Below are 22,256 nucleotides of genomic sequence, written 5' to 3' on the forward strand. Positions count from 1 at the left end.
ATGAGAGCTTAGGTTATGTTGTGGGTTCCAGCATTCTGCCAAATAAGTACTACTCACTCCTCTATCCCCTTTCAATCTTAAAGAAATCTGTTGAACCCTCTCATCCATTAATGACTCCTTTTCCTTTCTTCCTATCCTCTGGGTTTATATCTTCTCCTTTCCACTGTCATTTTTAGGGGAGGAGGTATAGAGAAGGAGAAAAAATAAGCATTAGAGTTCAAACTGCCATTTTTATCCAGAGAATTCTCTCTCTCTCTCTTTTTTTTTTTTTTTCAGAGAATTCTCTTATTTAAGACTCTCAACCTTCAGGGAGCAGCAGACCCTACTTTTATCTCCACAAAGGCCATTCAGCTAGTATTGACAGAAGCAAGTCTCAAACTCAGGTCTGGTAGGGGTTGTAGTGGATACTGTGGTACTGTGCCCAGAGCCCCTTCCTGGAGTCGACACCCGCTTGCTGCTGGGAGTGTTGGTTGCTGATGCCTCACTGGAGATTGTCCTTGGCTACAAGAACTGCTTTATTCCTTTTTTTTTTTTTTTAAGATTTTATTTACTTATTCATAGAGACACAGAGAGAGAATGAGAGGCAGAGACACAGGCAGAGGGAGAAGCAGGCCCCAACGTGGGACTCGATCCAGGGTCTCCGGGATCACGCCCGGGGCTGCAGGTGGCGCTAAACCACTGCGCCACCGGGGCTGCCCAAGAACTGCTTTATTCCAGCGCATGCTTCATCTTGATGATTGTTCTGGCTAATGACTGGCTGATGGAGGGATGGATATGCAAGCTCAATCCTCTTTCCTTAATTTGGGACAATTCCGAGGGGTCATCCCAGCTTCAAAGCTCTTCTGTGGGATTAGTTGCAATTCTTTATGGGTCATCTTGTCCCTCTGCCCAGTTACAGGTGTGACACCAGAGAGCACTCCCCAGTAAGCCTTCTTCATGAAATGACTCCTTACTTTAGAGTCTGTTTCTAGAAGCCCAACATAAGGCAGAGGCTGTGGTTTTTGATCTTCTGCGGCCTCTGGAAACCCAGAGCTCCCAGGCCATCTTGGGGTAGGATTCATTAGCAAAAGGAAAACGGTCTGAGGATGGTTGTTGTAGAACTTAGGACCTAGTGGGGGCTGATGTTTCTGCAGGAGGGGCAGGGATGGCGTGTCCCCTCGTGTGGTTGGAGGGCAGAGTGGTGCATGGTAATGAAGCTGAGCAGGCAGGCACTGTACAGGTCCAGGTCCTGGAGGGATTTGTAATAAGAGGGTTTTACAAAGGGAGTGGCAATGATCAGATCTGGGACTGAGGAAGATGAGCTTGACTCTAGAATGAATAACTAGGGGCCAGGTGAGGGAGGGAGGGCAGAGTGGAGGCTGATATGGTGGTCCAAGAGAGAGAAGAGAAGGCCTGGACCAGGGCAGGGAGGATACAGATATGGTCTTAGTGATGGACTGCTTCCCACCCAGCACCCCAGTCCCTACTACCTCTACTTTCTAATATGCCACATCATTAACTTACTTGTTATGGTTATTGTCTGTCTCCCTCTACTACAGTGTAAGCTCCACAAGGGCAGGGATTTCATCTGTTTTGTTTATTGACATGTTCTCAACAATAGAAGGGTGCCTGGCACATGGCAGGTGCTCAGTAAATAATTGATGGATCTTGTGAGGTGTGGGGGATTGGACATATCATCAGTTAGGTCCCTTTGGTTTCTGCCTGGGTGCCTGGATGGATGGTGGGGGCTCCTCAGTGTGAGGTCAGGAGGAGGGGCCCCATTTTGTAGGTGCTGAGGTTTAGGGATGGGAGATGGAGAGAGTTGCAAGTGTTGATGTCCCATAGATCTCACTTCTCCTAGACTTGAATTGTTCAGTATTGCTAGGGGCTGCGGATTTTCCATAGGGTGACCAGAGGACTTGGGGTGAACAAGGCTTCAGTAGGTTCAGAGCTTAAGATGCTACTTATCTTTTGCCTCCTTGGCCCAGTCCCTCTCAGCTGAGAACTCTCAGCTCTGAGATCTACTGGTGGCTGTAACATGAAGGAGCTCTGTTTGGTGGGCAACTTCAGCTCTCTCTGAGCCTCAGTTTCTCTCTGTCAGGTGAGGTGAATTGTTTACTCTGAAAAGCCTTCCTGGTCCCCCTGCCAAGGTCTCCTCCCTTCTTTGATGGTGTCCAAGGTACCAAATACTGAGTCGCATTTCAGTCACCACAGGACTGGGGAAGCTGTCCGAGATACGGAACTAACTTATGGCCGGGAAACCTAGGGAGGAGAGAAACACTGACTTTCCTGCATAGGAAGCATAAAGGATGGAGCTCTCCATGGTAGTGTTGGAAATGGTTTGCTTGCTTCATTTTGAAGTTTTTCTTAAATGACCCCGATATGCTCTTTCCAAGATGCACTGATTTGTGATGGATGTTTAAATGAGGGGGTATGGCATCTCAAAGTCAATACGTGCAAATCTCAACTCATCATCATTCCACCCCAATGGTTTCTCATGCTCTCTTAATGGGATCACCATCCTCCACCCAAATGATTGTAACCTCTTCCTGCTTCTTTATTATCTTTCTTTGTTGCTTGGAAAGATTTTTATTTTGCCTTTGCTCTTTGAAAGAAGTTTTATGATAAACTCTTACAAAAGTAGAAGGATATTTGAGAGAATAATGAACTCCCATGTACCTATCACCAAGCTTCAACAGTTGTCAACCCATGGCCTATCTTGTTTCATTTACTCCTGCCCACTCTCTCCATCCTACCGTGCTCCCAGATTATTTTCAAGAAAAGTCTAGGCAGCATGTCATCATGTGTATACATTTAAGGATGCATTAAAATATCTAAGTATAGAAATAAGCCAGTCCAAAAAGACAAACACTATATAGTTCCACTTATATGAGGTACTTAATCAAAATCATAGAGACAGAAAGTAGAATGGTGGTTGCCAGGGGCTGGGGAGGGGGGAGGATGGGGAGTTAATTGTTTAATAGGGGTAGAGAATTTCAGTCTTATAAGATGGAAGGAGTTATGGAGACGGGCAGTGGTGATGGTTGCACAACATTATGAATGTGTTTAATACTACTGTGTTAAAAATGGTTAAGATGGTAAATTTTATGTCATATGTATTTTTCCACAATAAAAAATGGAAAAAATACATAACTATAATGTCATTACATACTTAATAAAATAACAAAAAATTCCTTAATATCACCAAATACATAGTGTTCAAATTTCCTAGGTTAATTCATAATTTAATTTCTTTTACACTTTGACTCAGAATTCAAATAAGTTCCATATCCTGTAATTGGCTATTGGTGTCTTTTAAGTCTCTTCTAATCTGTAGAATACCCTCTCCTCTTATTTTTCTTCAGCTATACATTTGTTGAAGAAACTGGGTTGTTTCTCCTGTTGCCCACATCTGGACTTTGCTGACTGCTGCATCCCATGGTGTCACTTAATATATTTATCTGACCTTGTATTTCCTGGATATCAGTGGTTAAATCGAGAGCCCTCATCAGCTTTTCTTTGTGAGCAAGAACAGTTCAGAGGTGGTGGGTGAAATTTTATCTTCATTTGCACACAAAAGTCTAATCATTGTGTCTCTTTTGGTTGTTAGCAGCCATCCAGCATCATTACCTAGATCAACAGCTTCTTCAGAGTTTGTAAAACAGTGATGTTCTAGTTTTATCACCTTCTATTTGTTCTTTAGCTGGACTCCCTATAAAGAATACCATCCTCTCATTAACTATTTGGATATGCCAAGGTACAGGAAATGCAGGATAAGTGCTTGAGTCTTTCCATTTATATTCAGTTTTTAAAATGATGAGTTGGTTCCTTGGCGTTACCCAAAGGTGACCAATGAGATGATTATGTGTCATTATGAACTCGTGGATTTAAATAAGTATGATGTGTTTCAGTACATTTCAGTTTTTATCTTTGCTGGTGCTCAAACGGTCCCATCCCATCTTTGGTTAACAGGAACCTCTTCACCTTAGCTCCTGAATCCTTTTGACAGTGACCTCGGTAGTCTCTGCTAGCTGCCCTGCTTTCTCCGATGACAAGATGTTCCATTTCATACATTTCCTGTCTCAGACCTGAAAACAGCCATTTCCACAAGAGCTTGGGGTGGAAGGGGCTTCAATAGGTTCCTAGTTTAAAATGCAGCTTGCCTGTTGCCTCCTTTTCTTTTTAATGGGAAATGGTACTAGGTGTTACAGTCTGGTACTACATGTTACATTATTTTTAATATTACATTCAATATATAGTAAAAGAGAATGTACCATATGTATAATTATGAAGCATCTTAATAAAATGGCTCCCCATCAGCCACCATCCAACCTAAAAATTGGAACATAAACTTTGTGAGCAAGAACAGTTCAGATTTGTGTTCATTTTGTGTGTGTCCCTCCTTCATCTCAGCCTTCACACTCCATCTAAGGGGGTGGATTATGTATTTATAATTTTCTTGCTTAAAAAAGTTTTATCACATATGTGTATGTCCCTAAATATGCATTATTAGTTTCTAGTTTGTTTTTGAGCTTTATAGAATGATATCATAAAGTAGGTTCTCTCTGTCATGCTTTGATTTTACTAAATGTAAATAAAAATAAATCTTAGAAATATCCTTTGTCTTTTATTTTTTTTAAAGGTTTTATTTATTTATTCATGACAGACACAGAGAGAGACAGAGGCAGAGACACAGGCAGAGGGAGAAAGAAGCAGGCTCCATGCAGGGAGCCCGATGTGGGACTCGATCCCGGGTCTCTAGGACCATGCCCTGGGCCGAAGGCAGGTGCAAAACCACTGAGCCACCCAGGGATCCCCCTCCTTTGTCTTTTAAAGCTATAATTCATTTATTTTCAATGATATACAATATTCCACTGAGTGACTATATCATAATTTATTTTATTATTTTCCTGTTTGTGAGCATTTGAGTTCCTCCAGTTTTTGCCATTGCAGATATTTTGCTAAGATAATGCTATTGCAGGTTTTCTTGTTCAGGTCCCTGGTGCACATGCAACAGAGTCTGTCTGAGGCAGTGGTTATCAAACATTTTAGTCTCAAGATCCCAAAGACTTTTAATTTATGTGAGCTAGAGGTATAGATATTTACTATAGAAATTAAAACAAAAATGTAACCATTTTATTTATTAATTCATTTCAAATGCAATAACAAACTCATTATGTGTTAATTTAAATTATATAGTTTAAATGAAATATAACTGTATTTTTTGGGACAAATAAAATGAGAAGAATGACATTGTTTAAGTTTTTGTAAATCTCGCTAATGTCTGGCTTAAAAGAAGACAGCTGAGTTCCCATACCTACTTCTGGGTTCAGTCTCTTATATCTTATATCATGCACTCTGACAAACTCCACTGTATACTCATGACACGAGAGTAAAAAAAATAATATCAAACCTTTTAAATATATTACAAAAAGAATTTTGACCTCATGGATCCCCTGAAAATGTCTCAGGGTCGTCCCTGGCAGCCTGTGTAGGTTCTGACTAGCAGTGTCCAGCTTGTGCAAATGAAGGAGCCTTCCCCATGGCCCAGCCCAGTTCTCAGCTCTGGGTTTGGGGCATAAGATGCATTTAAAAAATCAGCGTTAACTGAGCCATTCCTTTTCTTAGTTCTTTCTTTACTCAGCAACTTGAAGGAGAGAGGTGAAGGCAAGGCAGACTTGGGGCACAATCATATCCGGTGGCACCTGTATTCACCCTGAATTCCAATAGCATCACCTGACCTACCAGGATATACATGCCCAGTGTTTATTCAGGTGGGCCTTAAATCTTACTGAGTCCTTGTACCCATTTTGCTGAGGAGAGAGATTTTATATCATCACTACCAGCATCACCATGACCATCATCATCAAACAGCTTCTGTCCACACCATGTGGACCAGGTTTTGTGTTCTGTGTTAGGTACTTTATATGCAATAGTTTGTTGGGTTCTTGAATGACTTTATAGATCAAATGTTATTATCCCTGGAGGGAGAAAAATGAGGGAATTGAGGCTCAGAGAGAGGATGTGATTATCCCAAAGTTGCACACCTGCTGATCTGTGGAGTAAAAGGTAGGGCCCAGTGCTCACACCTCTTGGTGCAGGACTGTGAGTGGCTGGAGCAGGAGGTCACTATCCCATGGCTAATGTGGTCTCAGGCTTTTTGAGGGAAATTGAAGCAAAGGGTGGGTTCAGTTCCCAGAGCCAAAGTCTGCAGACTTAACTGGCTCATCCTAATTCTAGACCACCACAAAAGCCATTTGCCGTTCCCTCACGGTACTGTTTGCTTCCTTGAGTAGGCTTTTGGAACCCAATGGGTATGGAAGCAGGAAGGGAGCTGGTAGGGTCTGTGTGACCCAGGGTTCACCACTTAAGCTTCCTGTTCCTCAGTTTCCTCTTCTGTAAATTAATACCAGGACCATCTCTGCTTCTTTCTCAGGACTTTTGTGAGGAAAAGACAGTGTAAACAACAACCTTCATCTGTGTAATGCTTATATGTCAGGTCCTATACCAGTCTTTATACATTATCTCATTTAATCTTCCTGATAACTGTGTGCATGTAGTATTTTATTATCTCCATTTTTCTGATAAAATGCTCTAAGAGAAGCTGCATGACTGGCCCAAGATCTCTGGGGTGGGGAGTAGTAGAGCTGGAGTTTGAACCCAGGTCTCTTAGGCCGCTAAAAGCCTTGTAATGGTAATGATGGCAGCGTGTGATGGTGTGTATTGTGGTTTCATGTGAATATGGGCTATGGGCAATCCTGGTTTGCAATGAGCCAAGCTGCTTGCAGGAGACAGATCAGGGTAGTCAGACCAGCTGATGATGTTATATTTGCCAAAAGATATGACAGAGAAGAGAAATAAAGGGTGTTCAGGAGGGATGGTGGGTGTTGGCAGAGGCAGCACACAGCAAACAGCCATTGGGCACGTTGTCTGTGCTCTAAAGTCCAGCAATAGAGCTGACACAGTCTCACCCTCAAGGTGCTCAATCAGGGGGGACAGACATCCCAACAGACACCAGTCATGTACCTTGTTCTATTAGGATGCAGAAGTTGCATTCCTAAGAAATATTATGTTATAAGGAATGGAATTATAGAGACAATTGCGTCAATGGGGCAAAGCAAGTTAAGGGCTGGATAGTTGCAGACTCGCCATAACAAAGTGATTTTTCCTTCAGGAATGTCAATGATAAAGGTGCTTTTACAGCTATAAGTGTATGACTATAAAACCTGAACATCACAGAGCAAATCCAGACTTACACATCCCCATGCTTTGGCTCAAGAGGAATATTCTTTCTTTTGCTGTCCCTCCAGCACTGTCACTAGGGTAGGCTTCTCTCACCTTCCATTCACCTTAACCATCCACTATTGGAGAACAGAGGGTCAAGCCTTGCTAAGGCATCCTAAAGACATCAGACACTGCCATCTCCAGCCTCCACCATGCCTCTTACTAGTTCCCCAGTAACAGACTCTTCCTCTCCACTGTGGTATGTTCACTGTAAATTGTGCTCTCTAATGAAAGCATCACATCATACTGAGTTTATACTTAAAAAGCTTGCCACAGGAGAAATTCTTACCTGGTAAAAGAACAGAAATGAGAGTATGTGGAGGTAGTATTGTGTCACAATTAAGAGTGAGGACTCTAGAGCCAGTCTTCATTGTTTAAAATCCTAACTTTGCTACTTAGTAGCAGTGTGATCTTGGGCAAGTCACCTAGTCTTCTGTGTTTCATCTCTAAAATGGGGAAAATGATCATCCGTGGTTGTGAGGATTCAAAGAGGTAATGATTGTAAAGTCTTACAGAGAGCCTGGCACATAGTGAGCACTCAACAAATGTTACCTCTCCCACAGTGCTGAGGGAGGAGAGGTCCACTGAGCCTGGGCGGTGGGACACAGGGAGTGAGGAAAGTCACCTGGGGAGGATGAGAGACTGGAGCTGGATTTGAAGGGTGAATGGGATTGCATAGGAGGATAAGGCAGAGGCAACAGAGGGACATAGCAAGGCTCTTTTGAAGAGTCAGGCGGAGGGGGGGTGGTGGGAGGATGAGAGGTTGGATGTAGACCAGTTAGGGGTTGTTGCAGTGATCTGGATGAGGGTTTATGAGGCCAGCACTCGGCTATGGCCGTGAGGATGGGGACGAGTGGTGACTCCATGAGAGTTTGTCAAGTAATAGTTGCTTAGAAGACACCTGTATTCCCTGATCCTGGTGCCTAGTGCTTTGGAGCACGTAAGGAAAATGAACCGTGTCTAACCTGTTGGGGGTGTACACTCTATTTACAGACGTGAAGCTGACAAAGGTAACTTTTAATTGTCAAAACTGGAGAGTGAACTGGCCTGGGTTATCCTAGAGGATCCATAGAGGCCTCTATGGACTTGAACACTGTCATCTATGTCATCCCATCTCTGCTGGCTGTCACTCTCACTCTTCCACGCCATGTTTCACCTTTGCTTCCCACTGCATTTGACTTTAGTCTCTCAGGCAGGCTGGCCCCACCAGGCTAGAATCATAGCTGAAGCCAGATCAGGCTTATATTCACACATTCCAGCAACAAAGAAGTATACATGTCTGATTATGGCTTAGAGCAGTGGTTCTCACACTTTAGTGTACTCAGAATCACCTAGAGGGCTTGTTAGAACACAAACTGCTAGGTCCTAGAATTTCTGATTTAGTAGGTGTATTAGCAGCTAGAGCTGCCATAATGAAGTACCACCGACTGGGGTGGCTTAGACGACAGAGATTTATTTCCTTACACTTCTAGAGGCTAGAAATCTGAGATCAAGGTGTTCATAGGGTTGGGTAGGTTTCTTCTAAAGGCCTCTCTCCTTGGCTGTCTTCTTCTGTGTCTTCACATGGTCTTCATCCTGTGTGTGTGTGTGTGGGTGTGTCCTAATCTCTTCTTCTATAGACACTAGTTGTATTGGATTAGGGCCTACTTCAGTGACCTCACTTAAGCTTAATTACCTCTTTAAAGACCCTGTCTTCAAATATAGTCACATTCTGAGTACTGGGAGTTAGGACTTCAACAGATGAAATTGAGGGAAACACAATTCAACCCATAACTGTAGGTCTGCAGTGTGGCCTTAGAATGTGCTTTTTTTTTTTTTTTTTTTTTTTAAGTTGTAGTCTCCATGCTTAGTTTGGAACCCAAATGCAAGGCTTGAACCCATGACTCTGAGATCAAGACCTGAGTGGAGATCAAGAGTCATATGCTTAACTGACAGAGCCACCCAGGTGCCCTAGAATATGCATTTTTAGAAAGGTCCCAGGTGATGATGGTTCAGGGACCACACTTAGAGAGCCACTGGCTTGGAGTACTTACCTCTCTCCCTGGTACATATGCACTTGAACAGAAGTGGACTTGGGCTCCAAGAATTATAATGTTAATTGAAAGGAACGCCAAATACTTGTAACTGGCAAAGGGGGAGAAGGATTAGAGCTGAGGAACTTTTTGGCATTTCCTGAATTACATGGTGCTGGTATTATGGCTTTTCAGCGGCAGTGGCAGGAGAGGTTTCAGATTTTCACATTGGAGACAACATGAACTCAATCCTGGCTTTGTCCTTTTTAAGCTAATTTTGAGCAAGCCACATAATAACTCTGGGTTTCAAATTTCTCATCTATAAAATGGGAGTGAAAATAATACCCATAGCGTAGTTGGAGTTAAATGTAATAATCTGTGTAACGGACCTGGCACTTAATATATGATAGCTATCACTGTTGTTGCCTGCCTCCTCTTTGCTCCTTATCAGGAATCTGCAAGGTCTACCTCCATCTCTTGCTTCACCAGATCTGAGGACAAAATCCCAGAATCATAGAATCTCAGTATCTTAGGGTGAGTGACCCAGAGAATGAATAAATCTGAGTTCTTGCCGACTTCAGGGAAAACCCTTATGTGACAGATATGAAGCTCTCTCAGCTCATGCTGTGGGGGTGACTTTTCCACACTCCTCACTGGGCCTTGGGATGGAGGTCAAGGAGGTCAAGAACATCTCAAGAGTGTCATTTGTAGCCACCACTGCAAATCAGAAATTGTTGTGGCATTTATTTAAAGATGCAGATTCCTGGGCCCTGTCCAAACCACCCAAATCAGAAACTTTATAACAGGACCTGGGGATCAGTATTTATAGAAAGCTTCATTAAATTTTTTTTTGTAAAAGATTTTATTTATTTATTCACGAGAGATAGAGAGAGGCAGAGGGAGAAGCAGGCTCCCTATGGGGAACATGATGTGGGACTCGATCCCAGGACTCTGGGATCACGCCCTGAGCCAAAGGCAGACTCTCAACCAATGAGCCACTCAGGCGTCCCTATAAAAAGCTTTAGAAGTGTATGCCATGCAACCAGTCCTGAGGCCTCTGTGGTGGAGACCCACGTGTCCCTCTCCTCTAAACTTGAGAGGAACTGGAGAAGGAGGGGCCAAGGGACATGAGTCAGAGGGGAAGAGCTAGAAGGGCTCAGGGTGGGGACAGATTGACCTGCGTGAATTGCTTCTCCTCTCTGAGGCTTTGTTTCCTCATCTTACAATCATGAATGATGAAAACTACTGCCTTATGGAGTTGTTATGAAGATTATTCTTTTCTCCCATGGTCAGGCTTTCTCCATGAAGGAAAGTGAAGCCCCCAGGAGAGCTGGGCTTCAGGCATCTTTCTTGTATTCCCCATGGGGTTGAGGATGCAGATGGGGTCCTGTGGATGCCTGGTGATGGGCTGTCCTCTCCTCTCTATCTCCACAGGCATCAGATGGGGCTTCATCCTCTGCTGCCTGGGCTATGTCCCCAGCCTCCTTCTGCCTTTTGCCAGTCCCTCCCTTAGGTCATGCAGGGAGGAATACTGGCCCTTCCCAATGGTTCCTTCTCAAAGCTCCACAAGGTTCCGTGGGCATTTTGTCCCTATCCCTGCCCTTGTACCTGGAGCCTCTCTTGTCAGGCATTCTGGGTCAGTCCTGAGTGGGCTACCTGGGGGTTCCTTTGGGCTTTGTTTCTTCTAGCTGTTAATCTCCTTCCTCCAAGAGGGCTACTGCTGGATGATACAGACTCTGGCCTGGAACTCAACTCCAGAGCTTCCTTTAAAAAAAAAAAAGATTTTATTTATTTATTCATGACACACACACACACACACACACACACAGAGAGAGAGAGAGAGAGAGAAAGAGAGAGAGAGAGGCAGAGACACAGGCAGAGGGAGAAGCAGGCTCCATGCAGGGAGCTGAATGTGGGACTCGATCTCAGGACCCCGGGATCACACCCTGGGCCAAAGGCAGATGCTCAGCTGCTGAGCCACCCAGGGATCCCAGCTCCAGAGCTTCCCGAAGCCTGATTTGAAACAGGGTGAGCCAAGAAGAGACACTTGGAATCTTGGGGTGAAATTCCTAGCTGGGTGACCTGAAGCAAATTGCCTTTTTTAGGTGCCTCAGTTTCCTTGGGTATCAAATGAAGGGATGCTAGGATTGGTAGGGTTCTGTGAGAGAAATACTGTACCTGCAATTCCTGGAAAAGAGAGTTGTTCAATGAATGGAAGCACATATTATTGGGTGCATAACCTGCTTCCCTCACCAAGCTGGGAGCTCTCTGAGGGCAGGACTCTTTGTAATATAATAGGTCTGTCTACCGAGCATTTCTTATGATCTGGGCAGAACTTCCACAGGATAAACAATTATATTTATTTCATAGGGTTGTGTGTGGATTAAATGAAGAGGTTTATCTCCATTTTACAGAAGAGGAAACTGAGGCTCAACTAGGTTAACTTCCTTTGTGGCTTTGTATTTCTCTGTCCCTACGTAGGGTCTAGCACAGGGCAGACACTTGAATAACTGAATTTATAGTACCTGACATAGTGGTGACTTGGTCCCCTTTGCAGGGCATGTGGGAGAGACCAGGCTTTCCAGGCTCTTCCCTTCTCTTTCCTGGCCTCCCCTGGCAGAAAAGGAGGGTGTGAACCCACTGCTGGGTTGGCAGCGAGGGCCTCAAGAGTCCAGAGGTCAAGTGTAGGGCAGGAGAAGCCCATCAGAAGCCCTGCCCTTGGTGGGGAACATTTCAAGGAGCCAAAGAGCAATCTCTGAAAGGCTGAGTCAGACTGAAGTGGAAGGTGGGGTGGAGAATGGTAATGAAATGTGCAAACTCCTGCCTCTACTCTGATGAGCAGAGTTTCCCGTTGATGGCCTTGTGAGCAGAGGGGCGCAGTGCTCCCTCACTGCCTTTTGGTTGTTCCTCTTGTTGTATTTTTCCATAGATCTCTGCAACGGTGGGGGCATGCTTGTTTCATTTTACACAGAGGGCCACTGAGGCCCACAGAGGGGAAAAACCTGGGCACAAAGCCTGTGCACGAGGAGAGCTAGGTGCAACACACCGAGTGCTGTACTTGGGATCAGATAGACCGTGATTCCTTCCGCTGCTGGCACCACCATGACCTTGGACAAGTTACTTTAGCCTCTCTGAGCCTCAATTTGCTCATTTTAAAAATAGGAATATATATGTATATTGTACATATACATATATGTATGTATTTTAAAATATTTTCTTTATTTGACAGAGAGAGAGAGAGGGAGAGGGAGAAGAGGATTCCTCACTGAGCAGGGAGCGGGACATGGAGCTTGATCCCAGGACTCTGGGATCATGACCTGAGCCCAAGGCAGATGTGTAGCCAACTGAGCCACCCAGGTGCCCCAGGAATATATATTTTTAAAAATTTAAATCCAAGTTAGTTAACTATAGTGTATTATTAGTTTCAGGAGTAGAATTTAGTGATTCATCAGTTGCGTATAACACCTGCTGCTCATTACAAACTCCCTTCTTAATGTTCATCAGCCAGTTACCCCATCTCCCCCATCCAAAAATGGGAACATTAGTTGTTTTCACCCTGTAGGGTTGACCTGGGGATTAAATGAGGAAATTAGTGCATCTTGTCTAGCACAGTGCCTGGCAAGAATAGATGTTTCGAGAGGTAGATGCAATTGTGTGTGTGTGTGTGTGTGTGTGTGTGTGTGTTATCTTTGGCTCCTGTCTTTTTTTTTTTTTTTTCCCAACTGCCCCAACTCCCTTTCAGCTCACCTTTTCTTGTTCTTTGGGCTCTTTACACCATAGTGTGAGCATGTGGTTCTGCTACACAGATTTTGGTTTCAGAAGCAAGTGAGTGGAAGGAGAGTTCAGTGGACAGCTCAGAACCTCAGGAATCAAACCACACGAAATCCATCTCAAAGGAGACAGTGAATTGACCCGCAGGAGTAACCTGCTGGTTTCTGACTTCCTTTAGTGTGTACAAGAGCTGAGGGAAGAAAACTGAATGCCGAGCTGGGAGACTGAGGTTCATGGTTGTGTGACTCTGGGCTGGTCCCTTCCTCTCTCTGGGCTTCAGTTTTCCCATCTAACAGTAAGGGGACAGGCCAGAGGAAGTTCTGATACTCTGGGTTTCTAATTTTATTCTAATTATATGTTTCAGGGAAGAACAACGAGGCCCTGGATAGGATGTGATGAATGAATCTTCTTAATGAGAAGTGGAAATCATTTGTGGTTGAGAGCTGTGCCTCAGATCAGAGTGACAGGATACATGGCCAGGCTATATTTTCCAGCAGATTAAGTTAAAAGCTGTGGCCCAAGACTCTGAAATATGAAGAAAAAAGAAGAAGATGACAGGATATTTTTTCAAAGAAATATTTTCCAGCCAAAAGGTGCAGCAGATCACTTCCAGGAATTTGTTCTTGTTCTCTATCAAAGGTGAAGAGTTCAGAGCCTTCAAGGAAACAAGAAGCTGTGGGATGGAGTGAGGAAGTCTGGCCCATTGGCTTTGGGCCAGTTGCTGAATCCCTCCAAGCCCCAGTTTCCTCGTCTCTAAAATGGGGCTGGTCTTTCCACCTAGGATGTTCATCGCAGGGATTAAATGAAGTATTGAGTATTCCCATCCTCCCTAACTAGGGAGATCTGAGTTCTGGTTCTGGTCCTGATAGGATGTGGCTGGTCCAGAAGGTCAAAGAGGTAATTAGGGGGATTTCCAGTTTCATGACCAGGATCGCCATTCTTTGCCAAGGGTGTAGCCAAGGGGATAACTTTACCATTTTGTTTCTTTACACTTATTTATTGAGCTAGGATTTACCAAACTCACGTCACATACCTAACATTTTGCTGGTTGCTGGGGTGAACAACAGCCCCTCCTACAATGTGCAGAAGCACCTCCACAGGCTCCTCTCCACCTTAGGTCAGGCTCGTGCTGCAGCTGCCCACATGGAGAATGGGTCAGCATCCTTCCCCGGCCCTGCATCCCAACAAGCATCACATGTAGTCCATTCATTCTGCGATCACCCACACTGCCCTTCCTCCTGTTGTACTGTTGTAGAACATTACCCATGTCAGGAGGCTGACATCAGCCTCTTTTCTACATGTCTAATCCAGATTCCATATACCAGCCAAGCAATCCTTCTAAAATGCAAATCATGGGGCGCCTGGGTGGCTCAGCAGTTGAGCGTCTGCCTTTGGCTCAGGGAGTGATCCCGGAGTCCCGGGATCGAGTCCCACATCAGGCTCCCTGCGTGGAGCCTGCTTCTCCCTCTGCCTGTGTCTCTGCCTCTCTGTGTGTGTGTCTCTCATGAATAAATAAAATTAAAAAAATGCAAATCATGCTGGATCATGCCACTGTCCTGCTCAGGACTCTTTGGTAGCTTCTTTCTGCCCTCCTATACCGCCCTTTAATTGGCTAAGCAGAGCCCCTATGTCCTGCCCTGCCCACTTCAGCTTCATCACTTATGACTCTTTCAGACCAAACCTCACCTGGCTATTCAGGATGGGCTGTTTCAAGCCTCTGTGGAACTGCTGGGCACCCTCTTTCTGCAGGATTTCACCCATCCTGCCAGCATCTACTCAATTTTGACCATCATCTTCTCTGTAAAGACAGTCCCGAATTTCTCTCAGCAGAGCTGACTCCTTTTATCAGCTGCAGAAATAGCCTTGGAGAAAGGAAGTGACCATCCAAGGTCACAAACAAAATGTGACAGATGCCCTCTATATTAGTCTGTAAGGGCTGCCACAGAATACATAGATTGGATGACTAAAGCAACAGGCATTTATTTACTTTCTCACAGTTATGGAGGCTGCAAGACTAAGATCAAGGTGATAGTGAGGTTAGTTTCTGGTGAGGCCTCATTTCCTGGTTTGCCGATGGCCACCTTCTTGCTGTGTCCTCCCATGGCCTTTCCTATGTGCTTGAACACTCCTGGTATCCCTTCTTCTATAAGGACACCAGTCCTATTAGGTTAGGGCCCCACCCTTATGACCTCATTTAATATCATTATCTCCTCAAAGGTCATATCTCCAAACACAGTCACACTGGGGGCTGGGACTACAACATACGAATTTTAGAGGAATATAATTCAGTCTATAATACTCTTCTTGCTTGAGAGCCAAGGCTAGCAAACAGAAAATGATTTAGGGGCAAGACTGGGCCATGTGTGTTCTGTGGTGGTATAAGGAGGAGCTTGGTGGTTAGAGAAGTAGAAGCAGAAGACTGCAATAGTCAGGGGTGAGAAGGGGAGGGTTTTAGTGAATTAGGGTGAAAGCAGGGAGGGAGGAGCAGCCTGTGCAAGAGTGTGGGGGCTGCACTAAGTGTAAGAGGCTGGGCTATGGAGGGGAGTGGGTATGCAGGAGGATGGTGAGCTCAACCTGCCTTGACCTTGGGAGGGAGTGGAAAGCAGGTCTCCCTATTTGCAGAACAGATGGTCACTAGAGGCTGCTATCTGCCGAGAGAATTCAGCACCTTTCTTCAACCCTTGCACATAGGGACGGACACCCCCCAGTTCTGGGAAGTGGTAAAACCAGCTAATTGTCTGGCAAGTAGCAAAGCCAGGACTTGAACACAGGGGTCCTGATCCTCAGTCTGTGGACCTTTCTCAGCAATGAGGTGGCCAGAGTGCAAAGTTTAGAGAGCCATGTGCATAATCCTGAGCATGAGTTCCTCTTGTCTTGTTTCATCCTCATCCCAGCCCACCCTGGCCTCCTCTGAGGTGACCCCTCTCTTCTTTCTAACCTCCTTGGCCCTAGAGGCAGCAGGCTGCAGGCACTGGGCTTGGCTTTGCTCCTAACCAAGTTGGAGACATTAAGTTAATAGCCCTATAGGTACAATCAATCCAGTTAAAATTACTGCCCTCTCCTTCCCCTGCTCATTTTAGAAGCCAGTGGGGTGGCGGTATCTGTTCTCACTCACCTCCTTAGTTCATACGTTCCCTTGGCCTACTCTCAGCCGTGGTGGGGGCCTGGCACAGAACTGAGGTGGGGGTCTGAGAGGTAGAAGTAGAGCCTCATCCTCACTCTGCTCTGTGGCTTGGGCCAGCTGTTGTCTGGGGGTGGGGAAGGGCTCAGGACTCATAGCTGAACCTTGAGTTCAAGTCTCAGCTGCCACCTCCTGACTGTGTGGCCTGGGCAAGCCTCTAGGCCTCTCTGAGTCTCATCTCCTCTGTCAAGTGGGTAAAATAATTTTTGCCCGCTCCCCATTTCTGGGTCATGATGGGAAGTTGATGTGAAAAATCTTCAAAAGCCAAACAGGAGTAAGGCAAAATTGGAAATAATAGTTGCTAACACTTCCACAGTACTTCCTGTGTGCGTCTCTAAACTTATGATATATATACTATCACCACTGCCATCATGATACCCATTTGGAAGACAATGGAAACTGAGGCCCCAAGAGTTAAGTAGCTTGCTGAAGGGCACACAGCTAATAAATAGTAGAGCCAGGTGCAAACCCTCACAATCCAGCTCCATATCTGTGCTTTTAACTACAATGCCATTTTTTTTTCTTCTGGGAATTTTCCCACCTATTTTTAAATGTTTATTAAGAAGGATCAGTTGCTTACTAAAGGCCAGGAACTTTGCATTTATTTTTTTCATTTGATCTTTCCCAGGTAATGGCAATTATTGACCCATTTTGCAGAGAAAATTGAGGAGGAGGGGCATATGGCTAGTGAATGGAGAGTCAGGATTCAAACCTAGGTCTCTTCTAAATAACAATAGTAATGACAATATTCATATTAATAAATAGTTAGACACTTCTCTCAGGGACAAGATAACCTGAATTCTCATCTTGGCCCTGTCTCTGATCTATATGTGGCTTTTTGCAAGTGCCTCCCCTCATGGGATCTCACATTACAATTTCTGCTTCTAAGATCCCTCCAGCCCTGGCACGTAGTGATTCACCAGGGTTCGCAGTCTGAGGGCAGTTGATTCCCTCAGATAGAGGTATTTGTTATCTGTACATCAGAAATATTTATGTGTCTCAACCTAATCAGTGAACAAGAATAATAATAATAATAATAATAATAATAATAATAATGCCACTCTGGAAAGAGAATTGCAGTTGGAAACAATTGTTTAGAGAAAATAACATTTGTTCCCAGCTCTTGCTCCCCGCTGGAATGCTGGGCCACTTGTTTTGGTGACAGATGCCTTTTGACTGGAGTTTTGAAGCATGAGCAGCTGCATGGGCTGGAGGTGAGAGATGGAGTTGGCTCATTCTCAGCTGGCCTCTGAGGATATTACCAAGGTCTGCCCACCTTGTACTCATGGGGTCTCCTGACCTCTGAGGCAAGGCTAACTCCTAAGTCCTGATATTACCTTATAGATTTTGACTCACAGCTGTGGTATTGAGATACACAATGACTTACCCAAAGTCACTCAGCAAGATGGTGGCAGAGCCAGAACTAGAATCCACATCTTCTAGTTCCTTCCATGGTGGCATGTAGTCTTCTGAACCAATGGTGGTACCACCACATCCAACTTCAGTGTCTGGCATCTGGTCTGTCTGCCTATGTACAAGGCTTGTCGGGAATTACTAGCTTTTTGTATCCTTCGAGTGACCCTAACATCACTATCATCCTCTGGCCTGGACAGATACCTGGGGGGCTGATGCTGGTTACGTGAGCCAGCAAAACAATTGTCCAGGATCAGGCAGGGTAAGAGGGATTTGAGCCAAGTATAACTGTTTTGGTCTTGGTCACATGACTTCTTTGCTTGTGTGTGATTGGTGGATACTTCCATTCACCAGCAGGTCTGGGTCTGATTCCCCACTTATAAAATGGAGCAGTACTCTTTATTCTCCGTACCCCATTCATGAGGGCATCATGAAGATAAATTGCATGGAGAAATAAAAAGTGCTTGTAAACTGAAGAGTGATATGAAAATATTATTAATAATAGTGGCCAATGTCTACCAAGCACTTTCTATGTATGTGTTAGTTGAGGTATTAGTACTTGCTGCTGGGATGCCTGGGTGGCTCAGCGGTTAAGCATCTGCCTTTAGCTCAGGGCGAGATCCTGGGGTCCCAGGATTGAGTCCTACATCAGGCTCCTTGCATGGAGCCTGCTTCTCCCTCTACCTGTGTCTCTGCTTCTCTTTCTCTGTGTGTCTCTCATAATAAATAAAATCTTAAAAGAAAAATACTGCTGGAACACACAACCTTAAAAGCTCAGTGGATTAAGCAACACAGGTTTATTCTTACCCACCATAGTCAGAGGTTGGCCAGGAGGCTCTTGAGAGCAGCTCTTTTCTAACTTTATTTTCTTGGAGTCTTTCCCTTTCAGCCTAACTGACAGGGGTGAGAAAAGCATGGAAGATGCATGGTGGATTTAGGGCCAAAGTTAGAAGTGGTAAGCTTCACTTTTATCCACATTCCATCGGCCAGAATTCAGTCTCATGGCTCCTCAAAAATGAAGTCAAGCTATGTTTGCAGGAGGAAACTAAACCTATTTGGAGGACACATGGCATTTTCTCAGCTCCAGGGTTTCATGCACCTTGTTAATCCTCATAACAATCCTCTAAACGGTTTTGTTATCCCCCCTTTTCTTCCAGATGAAGAAATAGAGACTAAGAGAGAACAATGACTTACTAAAGATGCCAAATGAAAGGGAGTGTGGTGATCTGAATTCAGTCTGTCTGGCTGCAAAGTTCCTGCAGTTTAATTTTTTTCCAGAGGAAACTTCTAGCTGTGAATGGATCAGTTTAATTCATGTTATTTATTGAGGGCCCATGTTATTTATTGAGGGCAGAGCACTGGACCATGTTCTGTAAAATGTTATAACTATTCCTTTTCCTCTTCTGCATGCCCAAACTACCCTTTATTTCCCCCAGAAATTCTAATTCTGTCTAGTATTTAAGATTCAGCTTCAGACTGTTCCCTTCAGGAAGTTTCCCCTGATGACCCCTGGAAGCTACTCTTTTCTGAATCTCTCTATGCTAGCCTCAATTCCAGGAAATTGTGTGCAGGAGAGACTAAGGTGCAGAATGGATCCTTTTTTTCTTCCAGGAATTGACAACTGAAGTTCATGATTTAGAAAAAAGATACCAAGTTCCCACATTTTAAGGAGACTGGTGGGGAGTCAGGGCCACTGTTGGCTGAGACTCCTGGTTTATAAAACAAGTCCTACTCTGACCACCCTCCCCACCAGAAGAGAGGGAAAAGCTGTTACCTCCCCCCACCCATTCCCCTGGAGGAGACAAAGGATTTCCCCTCCCCAAGGCAAGGCCCCAAGGAAAGAATAGACTGACATTTTGTTTCTCCATTTAACCACCTGGCCTGCTCTGGTGTAGCAGCAGAAGAGCAGAGGAGAGGTGGGTGGTGGTTTGGCCAGACAAAAGAAGCAAGGACAGGCCCCCTATATCAGTCAGTCCTCAAATGTGCTTACAGTCCTCTGAGTGGAGGCCCATAGAGATTAGATAAGATTAGGGACCTCATTAGTGAGAGGCATCAGGGGATTGAGTTGTGAGACCATGATGAGGGGCGATGGTGGTGTCAGCCAATGATGAAGCAAATCTCAGGGGGACCAGTGCATAGGAGAGCTTCTTAGGGAGGGCCCTCATCTGTGGAGGTTAGGGGAGACTACTCAATTCCACAAGGATTGCACAGGTAATAAACCAGGTCAGTGGCTAAAGCTAAGGCACAATTAGTAGAGGACTACCTCACTATAAGCTTTCACACTAAGAGTCCACTACCTCTTTCTTTCCTCCTTGCACCCCAACACCAGAGCAGTAGAACGAGGAGGAGGTGAGTGAGAGCATACTCTGCCCCCTACAACAAGAGGTAGATGGTTGAACAGAGTTAGGGATGGTGGGGTATAGGGCAGGGAATGACAGAGGTGGAGTAACAAGAGATTTGAATCAAATATAAGAATAAGAAAAAAGGGCAGCCCCGGTGGCTCAGTGGTTTAGCGCCACCTTCAGCCCAGGGCATGATCCTGGAGACCCGGGATTGAGTCCCACGTCAGGCTCCCTGCATGGAGCCTGCTTCTCCCTCTGCCTGTGTCTCTGCCTCTCTCTCTCTCTCTCTCTCTCTCTCTCTGTCTCTCATGAATAAATAAATAAATAAAATCTTTAAAAAAGGAATAAGAAAAAACATAAAGATTAGAAAAAAAGCTCTAAAGAGCTCAAATAAGACTGTTCTAATAACTAAAAGTGCCTGAAAAGTTATGGCTTCAGACTGTGAGTTTGTTAGGGCAGCCTGATACTCAGCAGGAAAAGGGCTATTGGTAGCAGTTATTGAAAAAATGTTGGTGAGCTTCTAGTTTTTGCCAGACAATGCTCTTTTGCCAGACAATCACTGGTGATTCCAAGGAGCTTATCCTGGTGAGGAAACAGACAAGTAAATGCTGTGAGATAGGATTTGTATGATAAATGCCATGAGATAAAATGGTAGAGTATATTGGGGTGTGGACAGAGGGGCTCAGTTATGGTTGTGTGTATCAGGAGAGGGGTTGGGATGGCTTTTGAGGTCATGAAGAATGAGTGGGAGTTGATAAGATGGTTGCATTGGTGAAGGATATCCAAGTACAAAGGCACAAAAGCATGAAATACTGGACACATTAGAGGAATTGTGAGGACTGTGTTTGAGCAGTGCATAAGGGGTGCTTATTACTGCCACTTTGCTTCTTACTTTCATTTTATCTCCCTTGCCCAACTGGACTGTACACTTCCTCAAGGAAGGGCGATGTCCAATCAATTTTACCCCCTTACTACAGCTAGCATAGTTGTACAAATATAACACTGAGCTGCTTTTCACTGGAGGGAATCCAACAGAAATTGCATGATTCTCAGGGTTTGGGGAATTCTGCTGTGGGAAGGAGGTAGATGGGCCAGTATGTGGCTTAGGGCAAGCCATCTCTCTGTCTAGGCCTTAGGTTCCTTCTCTGTATGTAAGAAAATTGACCAGATGATCTCCAGAGTTAGCTTAAAAATAGCCTGAATTTGGAATGTGGGTGATAAGAGGAGTGGATTGGAGGTCAGGAGATTTGGTCCCTAGTTTTAACTCTGCCAATAGCTAAGCGTGTGACCTGCCCTTTCTCCCCCCAGACCTCAGTTTCTGTACATATAAAACAGAGGAGTGGTACACTATATTTCTAAAATCTCTTTTGGTTCTGATCTTCAGTGCCTTTCTCACTGAATTCAGTTGACCTTGGCTTGGCCTGGTGTCCTTGCTCAGGAAGGCCTCACTTTCCTCAATATTCTTCAGACACATTTTCAAACTCTATGGGGTAAGGAAGGGAGATTAGGGCCAGGAGAGGGTATTTGAGTGAGGCAATGAATATTTATAACAGACGCTCCCACCAGAGGACACATTAAGTCTTGCAGCATAACAAAACTGAATTACCATGAAATAAACTTTCTTAATTAAACCAATTAAATTTCTTCCCAGTATGTAATTTAGAAACTCTGATAAACCCTAGTTGAAAAGGTTTGTTTTAGCCTTAAGCTGGCTGAGAAAGCAGGAACATCTGGTTGGTGGTGGAAAGGCCTGTTTAGGCTCCAGGCCATGGAGGCGGGCGCCGCGGTGGAGCTATCCGCGGTGCTGAAACAGCCTCTGCCCTCCGGCCTCAATAAAGGACACAGGCAGGCCAGGGCCCAGTGGTGCTTAGGAGATCCGCTATTTAAGGACAGAGTCTCCACTCTAGGCAGGGTGCACTTTCCTACTCCTATGCTTGACAGCAGCCACTCAGAAGTTAACTAAGTATTCTCCCCGCCCCCACAGATCCACTCGAGTTTTAAAAGATGCCATTAATTTTCTTATATTCATGGAATCCTAAACTGGCCTAGCTGGGATGTATGGCCTCATCCAGCTCCTTCATTATAAATAAAAGAAATTGGTCTTCAAAGTGTTAAAATGACTTGACCCAAAGCCACACAAGAATAGAACTCAGATTCAAGCCCAAGTTCTGACTCTAAATTCAGTGCTCTTTTCACTAGGATAGTCTTGTAATCAGAGAAGCCTTTGAGGGAAGAGGCCATGTCTTGTTAAACTTTGTTTTCCTCTGGAACTAT

The 22,256-nt window shown here is 44.7% G+C and overlaps 1 long non-coding RNA gene across 1 annotated transcript; it reads left to right on the forward strand.

The window, feature by feature from the left end:
• Positions 1–3,011: 3,011 nt before the first annotated feature.
• Positions 3,012–13,988, forward strand: LOC140602129 (uncharacterized). The gene is made up of 3 exons (XR_012005123.1): positions 3,012–3,524; positions 5,608–5,753; positions 13,411–13,988. It is a non-coding gene; the product is annotated as an uncharacterized lncRNA (long non-coding RNA).
• The last annotated feature ends 8,268 nt before the right edge of the window (positions 13,989–22,256 follow it).

Source organism: Canis lupus, chromosome 13, assembly GCF_048164855.1.
Source record: "Canis lupus baileyi chromosome 13, mCanLup2.hap1, whole genome shotgun sequence".
In the NCBI taxonomy this organism is placed as follows: domain Eukaryota; kingdom Metazoa; phylum Chordata; class Mammalia; order Carnivora; family Canidae; genus Canis; species Canis lupus.